General features: G+C 33.0%; 1 long non-coding RNA gene across 1 annotated transcript; it reads left to right on the top strand.

Moving 5' to 3' along the window:
* The first annotated feature begins 17482 nt into the window (after positions 1-17482).
* Positions 17483-19912, top strand: LOC143442969 (uncharacterized). The gene is made up of 3 exons (XR_013111598.1): positions 17483-17729; positions 18895-18942; positions 19695-19912. It is a non-coding gene; the product is annotated as an uncharacterized LOC143442969 (long non-coding RNA).
* The last annotated feature ends 1432 nt before the right edge of the window (positions 19913-21344 follow it).

Raw genomic sequence — 21344 nt, 5'->3', positions numbered from 1 at the left:
TGTTATTATTTGACATACAACAAGCATTGTGTTTCATTTCAAAACTTCAGGGAGACTAAAATTATACAGATAACACTGTGCAATTTTGTGCCTTTGATGATCAGGGTTATTGCTGTCCATTCCTCTGCTTCTAAGCTCAGCAGTTACATGAAGTGATATAGTTACCTTTATTAAAATTACTTAAGCACATTTGTATTTTCTCTTCATTGTATAATATCTTTATATTTGTAGTTACATTTTACATTCTGAATATATAGTTTGATTACTTTGTATTGGCAATAATACAAAACCATCCATTTTTCCCCAAGTCAGCAACCCTTGATTTGAACAAAGACTTTTTACAGTGAAAATGTTTCTAGGTAAAAAAAGGAAAGTTGTGATGCATCAGAAATGTGAAGTACAGAATGAAAACAGTTTACTATTATTGCCATAGTATGGTATAAAATTAATATGACTCTGAAGTACTACTAGTATACTGATTGAGTCTTGGAAGTAGCCAGATAACCAAGTGGACTAAAGAATAGCTCTGTATCCTCTGAGGTTCATAGCTCTGTGATTTGAAATTAATTCATTAATTTTGTGACTATCTTCCTTAGCATATTTCAAACTCCAGAATATGAGGCACCTTCTCTCCATTGCTAAATTATCAAAGACTCCAAAAGCATGAGAAATGAGCGATGGCAGAAAGTTATACATCATGATAGGGGGCATGTTATATACAGAAATTTACATCATTAAAATTTTTTTAATCTGTGCAGATAAAAGACAAACTTGTTATTCCTTAAAGATTTTTTAAATCTCATTTCACCTTATAATGTCTGTTTTGTCTTGAAATTCTGCACTGATAAAAGAACTTTACTTACAAACAAACTGTCATTTAGTGTAGTATTTCTCTTTTCTTATATTCTCAAACATATTAGTTATGATTCCCCATGTCTCCTGTTAGTAAAATAGTCTAGGAACTAATAAAATATTTCATAAGGCATTGTAATTAAATTAAGATGTATATTTGTATGAATGCATATCTGAATATTGCAATCAGCAGTAAGTGCCAAATATATATCAAGTCTTATACTGATTTCATTAATTTGAAATTTGACTGGGCAAACAAACCAATTTCACATGGTGTTCATAATTTATTTCATAAAAATGTTATGTAAATTATATATTATGTAATAAATTAACATATATAATATGTAACAAATTATACATATATTATAAAATATATAAATGTTAAAGCAATTGATAATGTACAAAATGTGTTCAACTAAAGCAGTATGATGAGAAGCTTTGACCTGGTGTCATGGAAGAAACCAGAGGAAGAAAATAAATTTACTTCAGCTTTGATATTTATTTCCTAAAGCAAGTAGAAATAAAATAGCAAGTTTAATTTAATATACTGTGATCTATTTTCAGGCTGGTGAATTCAATTCATAATAGAATTGAACAGGAAGAGTAAAAAAAAAATGTGTTAAGACCATCTTTTCTTTCTTCCTGGAGCACCAAAGTTGAAGAAAATAGCTGAGCATATGTTTCTGCACATATAATATAGAAGAAAATAAATAGATGCAGGGAAAAATGCAGGAAATTCAATGAACATTTTATTGCAACATGAAATTAGTCCTAACTCCCAATAAGTACTATTTGGAAGTGACACATTGCCCTATTGATCTGGAAGTGGGGAAAATGATAAGCTTCATGGGGAAATAAATTCTTGATTAAAATCATCAGTCATGAATATCATTTGGGCATTTTGTTTCAAATAATGTCAACTCTTAAGAGGTTGCCTTTATGAGAGGAATAAACATTTCTATAATAAATTCAATAGATTTTATTGACTTCATTTAAATAACAGTTTGATTTACTTTAAAAGCTTTCCTGAATAAAATTAAGGTACTCTCCCTTATTGAGGTCATATTTCTTATGCTTACTGAATGGGGTTGTCAATACCTTCCTTTTACTCTCCATAAATGTGCTGTTAACAGTCTAGGTATTGGCATAAAATTATAGAACATATAAAAGAGGGATGATTTGATACACTCTTAGAAAGGTAATGCACTTAGGAATCTGAACAGACCCTGAATTCACATTCTAAAGTATCTACAATCATTTTGAAATGTCCTGAATAAAATAGGATGCTATACTGGTTCTTTTAAATGTTAATATTTTGTGTTCAGAGAACAGCATTATTTATTTTTCAGCTATACTCTAAAGCATAGATGTTTATAAATTTTTGTAACAAACATATTATTAGTAAAAATGGATTACATATCTTTTCTATTATTTTATTTATTTTCTTAATACATCATTTTGGTTGTCTGGGGTTTGTATACTTATTTCAAGGAATCTAGTTAAATATATATTATGATACTTAGTTCTGTCAGCCTGACCTATGGTCTCGTAATGTAACCATATTTTCTCACTTTTTAAATTGATAATGGAATCGTCCTCTCTCCACTGGAAATCTAACCTGGCAACAGAATGTGGCCACTTCAGTCTCCATATCCTCACCTGCTAAGAGTCTCAGCTAGATTCATACCCATAGACTCCCAGGAACCTATCCCATCTCAGGTCACTGGCTAGTTGTAGAGATGTGCCAGGCAGATTTTTGTTCTCACATCCAAACATCTCCCACATCCACTCATCTCACACCTGAACCCCATCGCCTTTCTCCTACTCACCGCCTCTCACAACCAGTTTCCTCCTTCAATACACTCCCAAAGCTTTGACTTAAAATTTGTCCTGTCTACAAGATTTGCATGGATAAAGAGGAATCAGAGATTGGGAGAATAGACAACCAATGACGGGATCCACTCCACACCCATTCCATGTGAGAGAGTCAATCCTTGAAACTAGTAATAATACTCTGCTATGATTTCCGAATGGAGCCTAGCATAACTGTCTCCTGAAGGGCTTCAGCCAGTAGTGATTGGGAAGAGGTAAGAGACCTACAACAAAGCATCAGTCAGTGCTTAGGTAGTCTTGTAAAAGAGTGGGGGTGGGGTTGGGACTGAAGGAGCCAGAGGGATCCAGGACAAAGCAAGAACTACAAAGTCAATTAACCTAGGACTATCGGGTCTCACAGACTGACCACCAACCAAAGAGGTGGCAGGGGTTTGAACTAGGCATTTACACATTTTTAGCAGATGTGCAGCTTGCTCTTCATGTGGGTCCCTTAACTATTGGAATGGAATTGTCTCTGACTTATTGGCTGTCATTGGACCCCCTTTCTCCACTTGAACTGCCTTATTGGGTCTCAGTTGGGGAGGATGCTCTTAGTCATGTGGTGACTTTATGTCCTAGCATAAGGTAGTATCCAATGGGGATGGGGGGTGCTTCCCTTTCTCTGAGGAAGAGGGAAGGGATTTGTAAGTGTGGGATAGGGAGGAGAAGATGGAGCAGTAGCTGAGAGATATAAAGTGAATAAATAATTTAATGGAAAAAACAATAATGGATCAACTAAGTTCTTGAAAGTTTTAGTTAAAGTCGGATAGCATACAGCATTTTGATTTTTAAATTTCTTTATAGTTTATGTTTTTCAGATACTCTCAATATTTCTGTACCAGCCATGTTGGTACTTGATTAGACAATTCTGGCCCAGATGAGACTAGGTCAGCACACTCACTGTGTGTTAAAGATCATATTGAGTTACATATCATGGCTTTGTTTATAAAAAAAATTCTTGTTTTTAGTCATCATAATTATTATAAAATGTCAGAAAAATCATATCTGGAAGTATTATATCTGAAAGTGTTATAAAATATCTGAAAGTGATTTCTGGAAAATTCTCCATTTTCCTTGGATGTGTTATTCTATTTAATACCTCTGTGGGTGTTACTTCTATGTCTGATACATGTTGCAAGCCTGCTGAGTAATTTGTGAGGAAGGACTGAGAACAGAAATCATTATAATACCAAGTGATGTGGCTATACTAATTAATGATGCACATTCACTCATAACCTTGTTTTTTAGAAATTGAAAAGAAACAGGTCCACTCTACATGTGAACTGGTTATAGCTGATAAAAAACAATCAAACCATATGTTTTTCTTCAGTCAATTTTCTTAGTAGGACTCTTTTCAATCTGGAGCTCCACTACGTTTCCTTCTATTGCACTGTCAACATTAAAGTTTTTCCACTCAGTTTTTAAATAGCACTATCTAGAGTCATTATTTAGGTTTAAAGAATACGATAAAGAATAAAAATAAGGTAAGCATATAATTGAACCGAAATAAATCTTTTTTAATATTTAGTTATTTTTTAATGTCGTTTTAGAAAAGCTACTTCTGTAGGTGTAAAGGGAACATATTCCGCAGTTCAAACACTGAAAATAATACGAGTGAAAATTTTAAACTTTGAAACTTTCAGGAAATTCATCCAATTTGTCTCGAGATTACATCTAATGCACATGTATGCTGGCACAAATCAGAAAAATCATGCCCCATCTGAAAGTACTATTGCTTCTCCAGTCTCATGAGTGTCTCTAATGACATAGCACACATGATTTTAGAGTGCAGGGAGCTTGCTCAGTAAACGCATGATTAAGCAGGTAAAGAAAGTTCTGTCAGATGTTATATTCTTTCCTGTGCTGCCACCCTCTTTTATAAATCTGAAAAAAATAAGATTTTATTTTCTCACAGTTACGGAGACAGTATTGAAAATTTAGTATATTTACAAAAAAAAATGAGCAGCACTTTGTTTAGCATTGCATTTGGCGCTTGTAAATTTTCACATCTCATTGGCTCTTAAAAGTCAAAAATACAGTTTTTGTGCATTTCTCCTTGTTATACATTTTAATCTTTCTTTTACTGAGCTAGATATTTTCCATACAATGTTTTCCAACCAAGATTCCCCTTCTGCAAATGCTCCAAGTTTTCTATCACCTTTCATCCCAGCAGAATCCGTATACTTTCTGTCCCTCCTTAGAAAAACAAGCAGACATCTAAAGAATAATAATAAAAAAGTAACCAAACAAAAAAACAAATGAACCAAAATAATATAAAACAAAAAGAAGAAGAGCCAAAGGAAATGCATGAGATACACATTAAAATCAAAGACAATTATGTAAAAGGAATTTGCATATACAGGAATCCACTAAAATCACATAATTGGAAGCCATGATATATACAAAGAACCTGGAAGATTTTAAGAAGGTCTATGTCAGTAACATATGACACAAAGAACCTCCAAAGATATTATTAAATTCATATTGCTTTGGCCTTCACTGCTAGGCATGAGGCCTCATCATAAGACTTAGTGTATTATATTCCCAGAGAGATTCTTTTGAAGAGAACAGATTTTCCATTTCCAGTAGCTAACAATCAGACATAGTTTAATATTTAGGGAAGGAAGCTTGTGTCCCCTAAAATCTTTCTCTGAATAATCTGCTAGAGTGCCTTTTGGAATTCTCCATTTTAAATTTGTTACTATAATTTTTACTTATAAACTAATTTTTATTACAATTAAAGATTCTTAGAGACAGAGACAGAAATACAGACAGATAAGAAATATAGACAGTCAGAGAGAGAGAGAGAGAGAGAGAGAGAGAGAGAGAGAGAGAGAGAGAGAAATAGAACAGGGTTGCTATTTAGTTCATGCCCTTTCCCTTATTTTATGATGTTACAATAATTGTTATTGCAATTAGTAAGTGAATTTGAACTGTTGTGACTTAATGATTTTATATGCAATCCCTGCAGTGATTCATTGAAATGCCTATTTTGTTCTAAAAATCTTGATTACCATACTACTTTAGAAGTGGTGGGTAGCCCATGGGTTTTGCTTTAGTGCTAGAATACTGCATTATATTTTGTTGACAAATTTCCATAAGAAACTCTACTGTAACTTTCTCAAATTTTCTTTGTCTTGACACCATGGAGAATTTTAAGGGGCCACAGACTCTAAAAGACTAACTCTATTTCTTGATTTTTTTTATCACCCTGACTCTTCTTCAGCAACATGCTCTGAGCCTTAGGTGCAGCTTTGTGTTTTAGATGTATCAATTGATCATGAGTATCACATAATCAATTATTGTTTGTATTTTGATCAGTTATGGTTTTGTACAACAGTCTCTATGTGCAATAAATGGAAGTTTAGAAACAGGAAATCTAATGTGAGATTTTGTACCCTAGAAATGTCTGAGAAGCTATGCCTATGAAATATCAACAACATGACTGCATTTGTAAGACAAGCATAACACCAAAAGGCATTCAAATGTGGAATAGGAAAATCAGATGGAGTTCCAAAGATAGATAAAGTACTACAGGTAACTAAAGGTGCTGAAGAAATAGTCTTCCTCAGGGAAGAGCCCCTCAAAAAATTAATCAATATCCAGTGTTCAACCATACAATCAAACAGACATATGTAGAATGAGCAGCTTCTTCATATGTGTATGTATATGTGTATCTAAGAATAATTAAAGATGAGGTGGGCTATGATTTTGAAAGAAAGCAAGTAGAAAACGTGAGAGAGGTTGGAGTGGGAAAAGTAAAGCAAGAAATAGATCTCATATTTTAAGTTTAATGAAAATATTTTTAATTTTTTAAAAAAATACCTGTCATATATTTCTTAAACTTATGTATCACTTTTGAGCTGATTATCCTTTAGTACAGATTTTAATTTTAATAATATATGTTAAACATAACTGATCTGCTTTACAATATATTAGCATACATTGCTCCTGCACCATTTTGAAAATACTGCATATCCTTATTAAATTAAGTTGAGGCAGGAAAAGTTTCTCTTTCACTGATGGAAACAAGAGAGAGAGAGAGAGAGAGAGAGAGAGAGAGAGAGAGAGAGAGAGAGAGAGAGAGAGAGAGAGAACAAATTTAGTCTGTTGCTAGCACTCCCCATGACCAGTCAGCTAACAATCCTTGCAAATAATTTTGGCTATTTCCTTATTTGTTGCCCCAAAATATTTCTCAAATTCTTATATATGTTTCTATTTGAACTCCAGTCTAATTTCCTTTCTTATAAAGCAAAAGTATTCTATGTTTTAGAAACTTAAGTTTCTAAAAGTCAAGACGTTCCTTTAGAATTGAGAAAAAACATTTGAGAATAAATTCTGAGTTTCTCATATGTTTCAATGTTCTACCTCCATGGAAAAGATAGTATATACCTCTCTACCTGACCCCTGCTTCTCCTTCCATCCATATCTGTCTCTTTTCTGAATTCATCAATTCTTTGTGGTTAATTTCTTGGGTCCTTGCATTTGTTAGCATTTACAACAGAGAATTAGCTGATTCTATCATTTGCACTAGATGTAGCTCTATTTGTTTTTATTTATTTATTAGTATTATTTTACTTAAGTTCTTTTAATTTTAGGCAGTCATCATGGAGTCATGTCAATGTGTATTCTAGGTATTGTAAGAAGACAAATAGCTTCCATTACATTGACCACTGCAACAATACTCTATAGCCCAAAATACCATGGTTTGTATACTTTGTATTTGAACAGCAATACTAGCCTTATTTAAGAATTTGGCTTGGATAGAAATCCCAGCGCATAGTTTTCACCTTTCAGAAATAGCTCTGTGTCTTACTACAACTTGGGTAGCCTACAAAATTTTAGCTTTATTCCGGGTTTCTCAGAAATAACCTAAAGTTATCCTGCAGCACTTGTCACTTAGTACCTTGTCCTTGAAGAAAGCCAGCAATGTATTTGTATTACTTGCTTCTTCCTTCAAGCCTTATATCCTTGGGTCTATAGTTCATTAAATTTGTCAACAACAGTACTATAAGCTCAAAGATCATGGATGTGTGAGGACATTAAAATAAGCAAGCAAACAAACAAAACTACAGTTGATTAATGTAAAAAATCATAATATAACAATATAACAGAATTTTACAATTTTTTTCATAGCACTCGATTGCTACTGAATAATTTGTCATTTATTTTTACCTCACTTGTCATTCTTACCATTAGATATTATGTGCTTGTTGGTCTCTACCATAAGTAAAAGGATTCAAATATGTGTGCTTATCTTTTCACCTTGTACAACTTTTTTTCTCAGAGTTTATTCTCCTACCCCTCATTCAATCCAGGCTAGCCTTGTCTTTGAGAATGACCTCCTTTCATACCCATATCTAATTGCTGTATTTAATATTTGTTTTAAAGATCTTAATAACTGTCTGAGTTGTATATATCTATTTTTATTGTTACAGAGAAATGGAAAACCTGGAATTTTTAATAAAATTTTGTAGAAATATATAAATATTAAAGGTGGGAATGGGTGTCTGTTCACTAACCATTTCTAATTTTGGTTTCACTCTATTGTACCAAGTTACTAATAGAGACTCAAGTCTGATTCATAGACTTAGGAATATACAACACTTACTTAGGACATGCTATTGAATATACATAAACAATTTGTCACTAAATTGTGATTGAAATATTCAATCAACTCTTTTAAGCCAAGTGAAGCTATCTATACGTACTAAGACTGGATAATAAACATCACATGAGCACAACCCTATCTGATCTTCTGTATTGTGATCTAGTTCTTAGGAGAAGGGCTATTCTTGGCTATATGCAAAGGAAATCATTCACAAGGATCTTGCCTTTTCCATAGCTGGAAGCTAAGGAAAGTCCCCAGAGACCGTTTGACTTCCCTTCCAGGGCTACTCTTTCCAAGATTTAACCAGAAACATGATCTGTTACCTTTCTCTGTTATCTTTTCTTTAGCTGTATTTATTAAAAGTTTTAAGAACTTTAGACACCAACTAAAAAGGCTTTCTTATAAATGTTCTATTATTATTCTTCCCCGGCTGCATATTAAAATCTTTGTGGTCCACAGAGGTATCTGTGTTCCAGCTGTACTATGTAACAACTGTGGCAAATTTTGAGGTTTAATTAAAGAATACTTATCATAGCTGCATGGCATGGGGATGTTGGATGACAAAACCCTTGTGTTGTAAAATTAATTATATCACCATAGTGGATCCAGTGCACGTGGAAAACTTGAACCCAAAGAAATAACTCATTAATCTTCACCGGCTCTCCTAAGTTAGAACAGTGATTATTATTATTATTTGCATTTACAACAAGGCTTCAGAAGGGAACCTCTGAGAGATCTTTCCCTTTTTATAGCCATTGTTTATGCAGCAGAAATAAATGAAGCCCAAGAAACCTTAAATGTTAGCAAATGCAACCAATTCTGGGGATTCTGTTTTCCTCTTATCTACTTGCAAAAATGTCTTTCATTAAAAGGATTAGAAATTCCAGCAATTTACTATTTTCTTGCTTACTAGGGGACACTCAAACAACCAGAATCTTTCAACATTTGGTATATTTATGCCATTTTATAATTTCCCTACTGCTATGCTTATTAGTGAAGGCAAAAGTGGAAACTTAATTTATATTATTTAGAAGTCACTCTGCATATTATCAAGCAAAAAAGACACGCATTAAAAAAAGAAAAACAATGTAGCAAACTTTCTAGATGAGAAATTGCAACTCTAATGCAATGAGGGATGGATGGATAACATATGCTTATGTTTTGATTTACTGGACTAATGCTGAATATTTTTTCCACTTAGAATTTTCTTAAAGTCTTTCAATTAATTTGTTAACACAGTGGAATCAAGATATTTATTGAGAATATATGCAATGTCCAAAAGACCACTTTAGTGAGAATTTTGGTTTCTTTGAATGACATAGAAATACTATAGGAATATGTTTTATTATAATGCAAGATGTGAGATATGGGGCTGCTTCAGATTTTTCATAGAAGTTGATCATGGTTTGCCTCTTGTGGTGGTGTAGTATCACCACTGACAGGAGACTTTTCAGAAGGTATATAAATACTAGAGCCTGAATGGCAGGGTTGGCTGGCATGTTGTTGGTTGCCATTGGTTATGGTTTGTTTAGTAGTCATGAGCAAATAAGAAACAAAAGAAGAAATTATCTACCCTGTTGGTAAAGATCAAACTTGCACTAAGGTACTCAATGCCCTTAATCAGTCCAAAGTAATATAACAATGACATCACCCCCTTCCCCTCTAGCCTTTTTTCTACCTTATCTAAAAGTATAAAGTTGAAAGGGTAGAACAGATGTAAAGAAAGGTGGAAGAAAAAATCAACACACACAGAATATTGTGAAGTTTCAAGTATTATGACATAATATATTTTCTATAGATTATTTTAGTGCATAAGGAGGAGCTAAAAATAAGTAGCTCCATGTCTTACTTATGAAAGATACGCTTTCACAAGAAAATTGGAATTATATGAATTTAAACTTGATCGAATTCTTGACACTTCATTTAATGTGACAAAGAGAGCTTGAGAGATTTCCTCCCTCCAACTTGGCTTGCCAGTAGGTGCCCATTTTAAAAGTCTTAATATGAGACACTGCTTTTGAGATTGCATGGATATTTTTCTCTAGTCACATAGATGATACTATCTAGCCTCAGACATACTCCTCCCCTGGATTGGACATTCATTGTCCTCTTGTGTGCATGATAGTCACTGTGTCTCAGATGTAATAGTTGTAATATATATATATATTAAAAAAAAGAGTGTGCATCCACTTCTGCTTAAGATGGAAGATGAAAGCTGATCATATTAGAAGACTGAAGAGAGGTGAAAATGGTTGCCTTGTAACTTTAGTACGCAGCTGAAAGCAGTTACTTTCTAACTGTAGAGTACAGCCGGAAGTCTCCTTCCATGTGGAATCCTTGCCTGATTCTGATGTATGATTAACTTTCAGAAAGAATAAAATCAATCCAAAGCAAAAAAATTCCACTGCTGATTAGTTATTCTAATAATAGTTTCTCAATTACATCACATGGCATTCATTCTTCCTTACTCTCGTCTTATATAACAGTGTCTCATTGGAAGGCACACATAAACTACAATTACCAACAGCACTTTCATCCCTTTTATGTTTGCATCACATCTCTGAAGATTTATAAGTATCTTTAAAGTAAAACTCATAGATGCAAAGATATTATGGTGACTAGATAATAACAAGGTTGTTGCATATTAAGGTTTGCTTTCCTGGTGGCAGTCATCATTCAGTATTGCATATATATATATACATTCTCAAAGAATATGGGGTTTGTCTAATGAGCACTCTTGTTCTTTTATCTTTATTCATTGTGGGTAATCTTTTTCTTAGGACCTAACAGCAGCCCCAAGATGACTTTTGCTGAGCTACCCATGTTCTCCTTGAGATCTAATTTCAGTCTTTACCTATTTTCATATAATTTTCCTCCTTTATTTCACTGGAACATTACTCAAAAAATAATTTGCAAAATACTTCTTATCTTTTCTAAAGATTCAAATCACTAAACCTTATTATCTCTTTATTCTATACAACAATCAAGGTATTGTAAAGAATATATATGTTCTTTACATATATATATATATATACATACATATATACATATATGTATACATGCTTATCTTATATATTACATTTTTATTTTATGTACTGAAATATACTGTTTAATATATAATATATAAAATAGATTGTACATATTGAAAACTATAATCTAATTAGAAACTTTGTTCATTCTCTACCATGTTACCTGAGGTTTGTCTGTGAATAGCTATTTTTAGACATAATGTCACCAGTCTCTCAGTTACTGACTGCACAATACAGGCATATGTAATTTTAGTTTTATGATTTTGTCTTCTAGTTTTTGGATTTTGATAGTTTGAGGGGAATTTTATATATTTTATATTGGTCATGCGTTAACTGCTCTTTTATAATTAAAATATCTCTTTAATTCCTCTTTCATTAGTTTATTTATTCAATTTATATACCAATATCAGACTCCCTCTACTTTTAAGTACCCCACTCACAGAGCTCCTTCCCAATCCACCTCACTCTGTCTCCTATGAGAAGGGGAATCCCTCACCTCCTACTATCAACTGCCCTGGCACATCATATCAATGAAGGTCTACATCTATCATTTGACACTGAGGCCAGGCAATGCAGCCAATGAGAAACATAGGCTTGCAGCAGGTTCAGGGTCAGACCCCACTCCAGTTGTTTGGGACCTGTAAGAAAACCAAGCTGCATATGCTACGTATGTGCAAGGAGACTAGTTCCAGCCCATGCTCACTCTTTGGTTGGTATTCGTTTTCTGAAAGACCTCAAAGGTCAAAGTTAATTTACTCTGTTGTCTTCCCTTTTGGTCCCTATGCTATGTTAGATTCTCAATCCTTCCTAGAACTTTGCACAGGACTTCCTCTGCTCCATCTAATGTTTGGCTGTGTGTCTCTGCATGTATTTTCATCAGCTGCTGGGTGGAGACTTTCAGTTATGTTAGGATCCTGTCTGCAAGCATAATACAGTATCATTAACAGTGTCAGGGATTGGTTCTTGCCCATGGGATGGGTCTTAATTTCAGTCAGTGATTGGTTGACCATTCCCTCCATTTCTGCTCCATCTTTGTCCCTGCAAATTTTGTAAGCCCGGCAAATTTTAGATAAAAGTTTTTGTAGATGTGTTGTTGTCCTTATCCCTCAACTGGGAGTCCTTCATAGCTACAGGAGGTGGCCATTTCAGGATCCATATCTCCAACTGCTAGGGGTCTAAGGTAAAGTCATCCCCATAGACTCCCTACTCCCCTCCTAGGTCTCTGAGATTCCTCCATACAGCCAACAGAATGGCTACGATAAAAAAAAAAATAACCCTCAAGGGATAGCACAAATGAGGTGCAAGGGAACACTACTCCACTGTTTGTGGGAGTACAACCACTTTGGAAACCAATTTGGCAACTTCTCAGAGAATTGGGAATACTTCTATCTCAAGACCCAGCTATACCACTCCTAGGCATATATCCAAAAAATGTTCTGCCATACGAGAAGGACAATTGCTGAACTATTTTCCTAGCAATTTTATTCATAATAACCAGAAACAACTCAGATATCCCTCAACTGAAGAATGAAAAATAAAAATTTTGTTTATTTACACATGAAATACTACTCTTCTATTGAAAACAAGTACATCATGAATTTTGCAGGCAAAGGAATGCAACTAAAAAATATTATCCTGAGTGAGAAAACCTAGAACCAAAAGAACATTCATGGTATATACTTATCATTAATTATTATTAGTATCACTTATAAATGGATATTAGTCATAAAGTACAGGATAAGCACATTACGGTCCACAAATCCAAAGAATTCAAATAACAAATTGAGGTGGCCGAGTAAGGATGCTTGAATCTTTCTCAAAGGGGGTAATAAAATATATATTAGAAGTGGAGAGAGGGAGGGAATTAGGTAGGAGAGGGTATGGGGATGGGAATTTGGGTGGGGAAACAGTGAAGAGAAAGGTGAGAGAATAGAATTAGGCAGTGGTTGGGGGGCCATATTCTCAGGACATGCCTTCTAATTTCTTAATTAATTAACATATTCTTCATACCAGGACTTTCTTAAAGATCTGTTATTTTTTTTCTATTCTACCAATTGTGTATTATCTTCTATTTTATTAGCCTTCACCTAGACAGACAACATTTTGGCTGTGTGTATTAAATAATTGTGTTTTTAATAAAGCTAAAACATAACATAACATAACATAACAAACATAACATAACATAACAATATTTAATATAATACCCAGCTTACAAAGGAAACAGACATGTATTGTCTACTAAATACAAACGATATTAAATATACACACATTAAATATGAAAATGATATATTTATTATGTAAACTAAGATAGTATATTTTTATTGGGATTTAGAATGCATTCAGACGAGACTCTCTTGTCCAAATAGTAAGACCTATATAGTTCAACACAACGGCAATTCAAGGGATAAGTACTACTTTACATTCATATGCTAGCTACGTTTTTACTGAGATGTGGGAGTGATAAAATCAGTACTCAAAGCTATCATCAAAGCCATTCACAATATAATGGTGGCAATGTGTAAACTGAAGGCAGAGATGTAAAGAAGTCACTCGCTGAATTTTCAATGTATCTTTGAAGCTCAGATTCAAGAGCATCGGAGGACACTTTGGAGTGTTTTGTGGAAAACTATCAAGGCTACAGTTTTGGTGGAGAGGGATAATTCAAATTGCTTGGAATGAGAAGAAAATGAACACAGAAAAAAACTGCAGTGATAAAGATCAGACAATTCTCCAGTAAAACAGTGGAGAAGCAAATGCATAAAACACAGTGCCATGTAATAAAGAGAAAATGGAATATGTAAGTTGTAGAAACTTTAGGTCTCAGAATTTGTCCAGTCTTTTAGCTGACTTAATGTCAGCTACATTATACAGTCTATCAAGATGAAATCACTTTCTAAAGTTTCATGAATTTTAAATCTCTTGTCAGAGATTTGACTGGAAATAGAATCTGTTTCTCTCATTTTACCTTAAAACTGTTTTTATATGTGATGCTATTGTGTCCTAAATTAATATTATACTCAAAAAATGGCAATTTTTATTACAGATCTCAATTGACTGTTGGGAATATTCTTGTATCATTAATTAAGCATCCAAAAATGGATTATATATACTCTAAAATTAAATATTCTAACTCAATTTCATCTTGCAATATATTTATCTTCTTCTGTATTACTTTATCCAGTATTCAAACTTGACTTTCAAGTTTCCCTGACTTCAGTAGTTTTGTTGCCATAGAGAGAATAATTGTATTGATATGTACATGATTGTACTTTATATAAAATCAGATGCTGGAGGAGTCTTGGATAGCTTCCCATTTCTATCCCCCACTCCACCTACTTTTCTCTTGCTCATACTTCAAACATCTGTTACATATTGTGAGAATGCATTATCATCTGATAAGGAAGTATTGAAAAGAGTCCAAATTTTGTAAATGTCCCTTCATGCTAATATAATCTTGAGATAGGCAGGAACTGCTCAGAACTGTTAGGGTTAGTTAATGATTCCTAAGAAGCAGGTCACTCTCCAAAGTTTTCTCCAGTGGGTTCTTTTGCTCCTGAGTTGTTGATTCCTACAACAGCAGGTGCTGATTCTTTGTTCAGTGCCAGTGTGGCATAGTTAGGTGAGCTTACTGCTTTCTGTGTAGCTTTCTAAGCCTCTGAGGACTGGCTCATCATGAATCCTAGACTTTTCTTGTCCTCTGTTGTATATATGAAAGTAATGAGTCTGTATCATGTAAGTTGGAGTATATACTTATCTTCTGTCTCATTAGAATCAGACAAATGATAAACAAATACACATTAGCTAGTTTATAAAGAACATAAACCTACTTGGTATAAGGTGCTGAAACATGTAAGTCTATATACTACTTTCTAATAAAGTTAAACTTTAGTTCAACATCAGTAGATAGGCAAAAGAATCCAAGGCAAGCAATTGACATTGGGTTGAATTATCTATTCAAATTCTTCTCAAAATTTTCCCTTCAACAAAATTCACATTTTGCAGTAACTAGATAAAAATACACATCTTAGAAATTTATTTGTCTTCTAAGGTATTAAGATGACATGTTATTTTGCTTGACTAATTACATATGGATATCAGGTAACCACAGCATTTTCTTCAATGGCGGCCCATTTTACTGATATTAGCATGCTGACAGTGACTGGCTTACCTATATATGGAATCCAGAATACATAAAATATTGGTAATTTTGAAAAATAACTTTTCTGTTCTCATTGTTGAAAGCTGATAGAACAGTGAGTGTAAATGAAAATTACAATAGAACATTACAATAGAAAATTACAATAGAAAATAATATGTTTTATTATAGAATTGACATATACATTTGAATTTTTAAAACAACCAATCAAATAAGCAGTTGGTCCTTTGTTGAGACTAATTTCCTTTAGAAAAATGGCTTTAAACATTTGGTAATGTCAAGAATATATATTTGAGAGAATGAACAAAGAACAGAAAACTTAAATAAATGCTTGACAAAATAAGATTTCTTTCAGAATGTTCACTGTGAGTTTTATTTCGGAGAAATATATTTCGGGTCAGTCATCTGTATTCTTTTAATCCATATAAGCATTCTGTGAAGAAAAAAACCTCACATGTTCTCTGATAGGTATAAAGAACCAGAACTGCATGTGCACATCATTATTGACAGAGTATTCATGATTCAAGAACATGTCTTAAACACTTCATTTTTATAGCCAATACTTATCTATATTATTATTATTATTATTATTATTATTATTATTATTATTATGCTACCTATATTATATTCTTTAAACACAAAAATAAAGCAGTGTCATTCTAGTTTCTACTCATGCATTTGTCACAACATACATTAGAGACATAAAAAAAGAAAGATGACAGTTTTAAACAATCTTTATACCTTAAGGCTATCAAAAGTCTGCTTTCCATATATAATAAAATGTGAATGCTGCAAATTCAATGGATTAGGCCAGCTTTTCAAAGTGATACAGTTCCTTTATTTTCTATGAATCAATCCAGCAATCAGCAGTTATTGCAGAGACAGACATTGTTATGGCAGTGTACTGCAGCAGGAAAATATAGGTACTAACAATAAAATTAGTCACCATGCATTTATATGGTTCCTTAATTAACAAGGAACAAGCTTTTAAATGTGACTTATAACAACACCATGGCTTAGCAAGAATTAGATAATGTAAAACCAAGATATTATGCTATATGGTCTAAATCTCTTCTTAGTACTATCTCTACTATATGAATATTAAGTAAGTAGAACTGTGTTGTATTCAGCAAGAGAAAGCATAGACCTTACACATTTACAAATCATAAATTTGTACATGAATTAGATCTGTTGATCAACCTATTCCCTGGCAAAATACAATTTTGTAATTTTCTATTGTTTAATACAATTAAAATTTATAAGAGTAAACTAAGTTTCAAACAGTATATTTTAATGTAATGTAAATTTTATTGCATCTTAAAGGTTTATTTATATTTATTTTCATGCTTTTGAGTATTTTGCCAACATTTATCTTTTTGCATCATTTGTGTGCAAACCCTTGGGTAGACAGAAGGGGGTGTCTGGGCCTCTGGAATTGTAAGCCACACTGTGGTTGGCAGAAACATAACCTAAATTCTTTGCAAAAGCAACAAGTGCTCTTAATTGTTAAAATATCTCTCTAGCTCACAAAATATTTTTTTAAAAGTAGTAAAAGATGAAGTACTATATAAGATATAAGGAATAACCATTGACATATCTCTAGGAAAATAACTGAAATTGATTATAAATTATCATTTATAATATTTTCATGAGAAGCTATTTTAAATCAGAATTTTGTTTTTCTGGTGTGGTGTGGTATCCCAGACTTGCTATGATGGGAGAACTGGGTTCTGATAATGCCAAGTAATCTTGTTTTCTGTTGCCTATGTTCTTGTGCTTGACTTTCTCCCTGTGGTTATTTCTAGTGCTGTCGGCACTCACTGTCTTTGACTGGAGCCTGTCTCTCCTGTTATTTTTATTTTATCAGAACTCCTCAGAGTCCAGCTGTCTCTACGATCCTGTGATCCTGAAATCCTGGGTGTAAGAGCTCCTGAGAGTCAGGTTGCCTCTGGGATCCTGAAATCCTGGTGTGACCAAGCTCCTGAGATCCTGTGATCCTATGTTCCTGTGTTCCTGAGCATGTTAGAGCTCCTGAGAGTCCAGCCTCCTCTGGGTGTTGTGGTGTTGGGTGCAGAGCTGGCATCCAAGGTCTGCTCAGAGCACCCGTGCAGACCAGAAGGAACACGTGCCTCTGGCTGGGCAGGGATTCCTTGCACATTTTCTTTTCAAAAGTGAATACCATGCACCTAAGCCCACTGAAGGTGAGAAGGTGAGTTGGTAATGTATGTATTTTTTTAGGTATACTACACTTTTACTGTTGTTAAAATTGCTACACAATAGAGGAAAGTATAGGATAAAAAATCCTCTAATGTCGCAGTTTAGCAATAAGGAAAAATAAATCTCCAATAATTCAATCCAGACATGACTGAGAGGCTTCTTTAAGATGTGTAGCTACAAAGTCTCAAGATCTTGCTAGGTCCTCAGATTCAAGTTTTCTTTCTATGTATTCAATCATTATTTCACTTTATATTTCTATAAAAATTTAATATATTTATATATACACTGAACATTTATCTACACATTATATTATGTTAAATCTATAGATCGGTTTAAAAACATTTGATGACATTAAATATATATATATATATATATATATATATATATATATATAGTATAGTATATATTTTCAAAGATACAATACTATTAAGTGTTTCAAATTTTTAGTTAAAAATCCTAGTACAATCAATCATAAACATTTCCATGAAGATATATTGTATATGTTTATTTAAATTTATGGTAAGTCACTTTATAATTTGTAATGTTCCTAAATTTTTTTATTCAATCCTATATAATTCATTTATTTTTTGTAATTTGTTCTAGGAACAATTATTATTTCACGCTTATTACTGTGAATACCTGAAATCTTTGGACTTTTTATGGTGTTATCGTCACATATGTGGAAATGACAATTTTTTTTTCAGTCTCTAATAAGACCTCATTGGCTTGAAGTCAATTGGTTTTGATGAATTTAGAGACAAACCTTTTTCTCTTAATATTGAAATTCTTAGTGTTTACCAAATTCTTTTTGCTTATCAAAATTTGAATTGTTTTTTGAAATTCATCTGTATAAATAGATAAATCTACTTTGGTTTCTGTAAACTCTACCAGTAAATTAAGAAGGAAAACATATTTTATGAACATATAATAACTACATATTTAGTGGTTGTTTTTTACCAAAACCTATGTTAATATCCATATGAAATAGCTTACAAGTACTTGAACTACGTAATATAATCCAGAAAATGGTATGATTTTTGCTGGAATATTTACTGTGCCCTGTGCTTACTGATCCTTTATTTGTTTCCTGCCCCAGGAAAGATTTATATTGATATTGATTACACTTATATTGATAATAGTCAATCTGTGTTTGACAGGTACCACAGACTTTTGAAAGGTTTGAGCAAGTAGAACCTCACAAATGAGTAAGTTGAATATTAGCTTCTTAACATTTTGAATGCACATGGTTATGTAAATGCCCATAGCTACGCAATATAAAACTTTGTTTTTGCTGTTGAGTTCTCAGTGTCCAAAATAGAAACTAGAGTTAGAATTATGTAATGAAGTTTTTTTTCTCAGCCAGGAAATCATGCATCTTGTTTTCTTCTTCGCCAATGATTCACATTTGAGGAAAACAGCTAATATGAAAGTAGCCAATTATAAACAGAATGTTGGAACCCATCATTGCCTGTGTGTTACTTCCAGTTGTCTTGTTGTTTGTTTTCAAAATTATTTTGGCATAGAAAAAAACATGTCATTTTTCTGTGGTTGGAACAATTTTACATTACTTTTTGAAAAATTAATAGAAGATAAACATCTTAACCTTCTTATTTCTTAAGTAGCAGACTCATGGATATTTCATTATGCTTTTTTTATCTTTAAGTTATAGTAAAAATAGATACATGATATATAGATAGATGATATGTAAATAAATAGATAAGCTATACATGATAAATGTATAATAAATGATATAAAAGTTAAATAAACAGAAAATATTTTTTAAATATTGATTCTTGGGGTCATAGGTAATCATAATCAAATTATGATTACCTATAACTATTATACCTAAACAAAACAAAACGTTTTACTTTTTAGACTCCTTTTTTTTAATTGAAAAAAGATTCTTTTCTCATACAATACATCTGACTACAGTTCCCTGTCTCTTCTCTCCTTCTAGGTCTCTCCAATCTTATTTCTTCTGAATCCACTCCACCTCCATATTCCTTTAGAAAGGACCAGGCCTTCAAAAGATAAAAACTAAACACCACAAATCAAGACCAAAGACAAAGCAAAGGCTCTCATACAAACGCTATAGAGGACATATAAAAGGAAAAAGTTTGAAAACCAGGCAAAGGAGTTAGAGATACATCCCTTCACTTCTAAGAAACACCCAGCTGATGCCCATAAAATATACACAGAGGACGTCGCACAGACGCAAGAGTAAACAATGTTGTATGTGTCTGTTTGTTCTCTCTCTCTCTCTCTCTCTCTCTCTCTCTCTCTCTCTCTCTCTCTCTCTCTGTGTGTGTGTGTGTGTGTGTGTGTGTGTGTGTGTGTGTGTGTGTGTAAATTTTAAGTCCATACTGGTCTTAAATTAAATTAATCTCTTACTATCATTGCAAAAATGTGTTCCCATATCTGGCACAATTTGTTATTTAAAGAAAATTGTTTCCTAAGTTTTCCTCACAAAGCATGCTATGTTGTCATAATGTCATTGTTTCGTCCTTAACTAACATACCAGAGAATCTCTGAACTATAGAGTCAGTCCCTAGAGACAAGTCTTTTAAAGGTATAACCATTTTCATGATTTTGTGAGAAAATGAAGATGCTCAGAGAATCAAATATAAGTATTATTAGCATAGATGGCAGAAATTCAGAATATCTATAACTCTACAAGTTATTAGACAAAAATTCATCAGTTTCTCCATTCATGGATGATCAGAAAAACATATAAAAACCGTGCGTTGCTCATGAGTATATACAGGAATTGAGCCTTCTTTTCCAGACAGCATAAAGAGTTTGATAAAATCAACACACTATAAGGTAGGACTTGCAGTTCCACGAGTTTGTTATCTTTTCCCTTTTCTTAATTCTGCAGACATAGTCAAGGTATTCTGCAGTAGTTGTTACCTTAAAGTAAACATTTTGTAACTACATTAGAATTGTATTGAGTAATATTGGTCAAAATACTACTAAGTTCAAATATTTTGCATCCACATACATTTTGTTTCTTTAGTATATTCTATAGCCACAATACAAAGCTAAATAAAAGCAGACAGTAGTTATGAGATCATTTAGAAGTCATTGCTAAAGTGCATCTTTTTCGTGGAAGACTGGTAAATCATTTTGTCTGTTGGAGTGTGGGTCTTATCAATATCATTTGATGACAGAAACATTAAAAAAAAACTATACTTATGTCTCCACATAGAGATTAAATATTATATGCCGTTCAGTTAAAGGAACACAGTTGGAAGAAGAAATAGCTAAATGCATGCACTCTAAGGAGAATTTCACAGTTTATTTCTCTGAGTTTTTACAAACTTCAATTTTGTTGTATTTTTTTCACATTCCTGGTGAACATGATCAAGGAAAAGCACCAATAATAATAGAGGCATTTGAACTGCTGCAAATTCTGAAGTGGAAACTCTTGCCAACAAACACCAGCTGTACTGTGATCTTTTACTGCTGTCTCGTTTCCCTGTTCAACAGCTTCATTCTTCCTTTCTAGCCTTGCTTCAATGTGTGTATTGAGAATTTCAGATCTTAGTACATAATTTTGAGTGCCTGAAAAATCATACAGTTGCTACGATAAGAAAATTTTAGATAA

Source organism: Arvicanthis niloticus, chromosome 7 (genome assembly GCF_011762505.2).
Source record: "Arvicanthis niloticus isolate mArvNil1 chromosome 7, mArvNil1.pat.X, whole genome shotgun sequence".
NCBI classification, from domain to species: domain Eukaryota; kingdom Metazoa; phylum Chordata; class Mammalia; order Rodentia; family Muridae; genus Arvicanthis; species Arvicanthis niloticus.
This window is presented reverse-complemented; position numbering and strand designations above follow the sequence as displayed.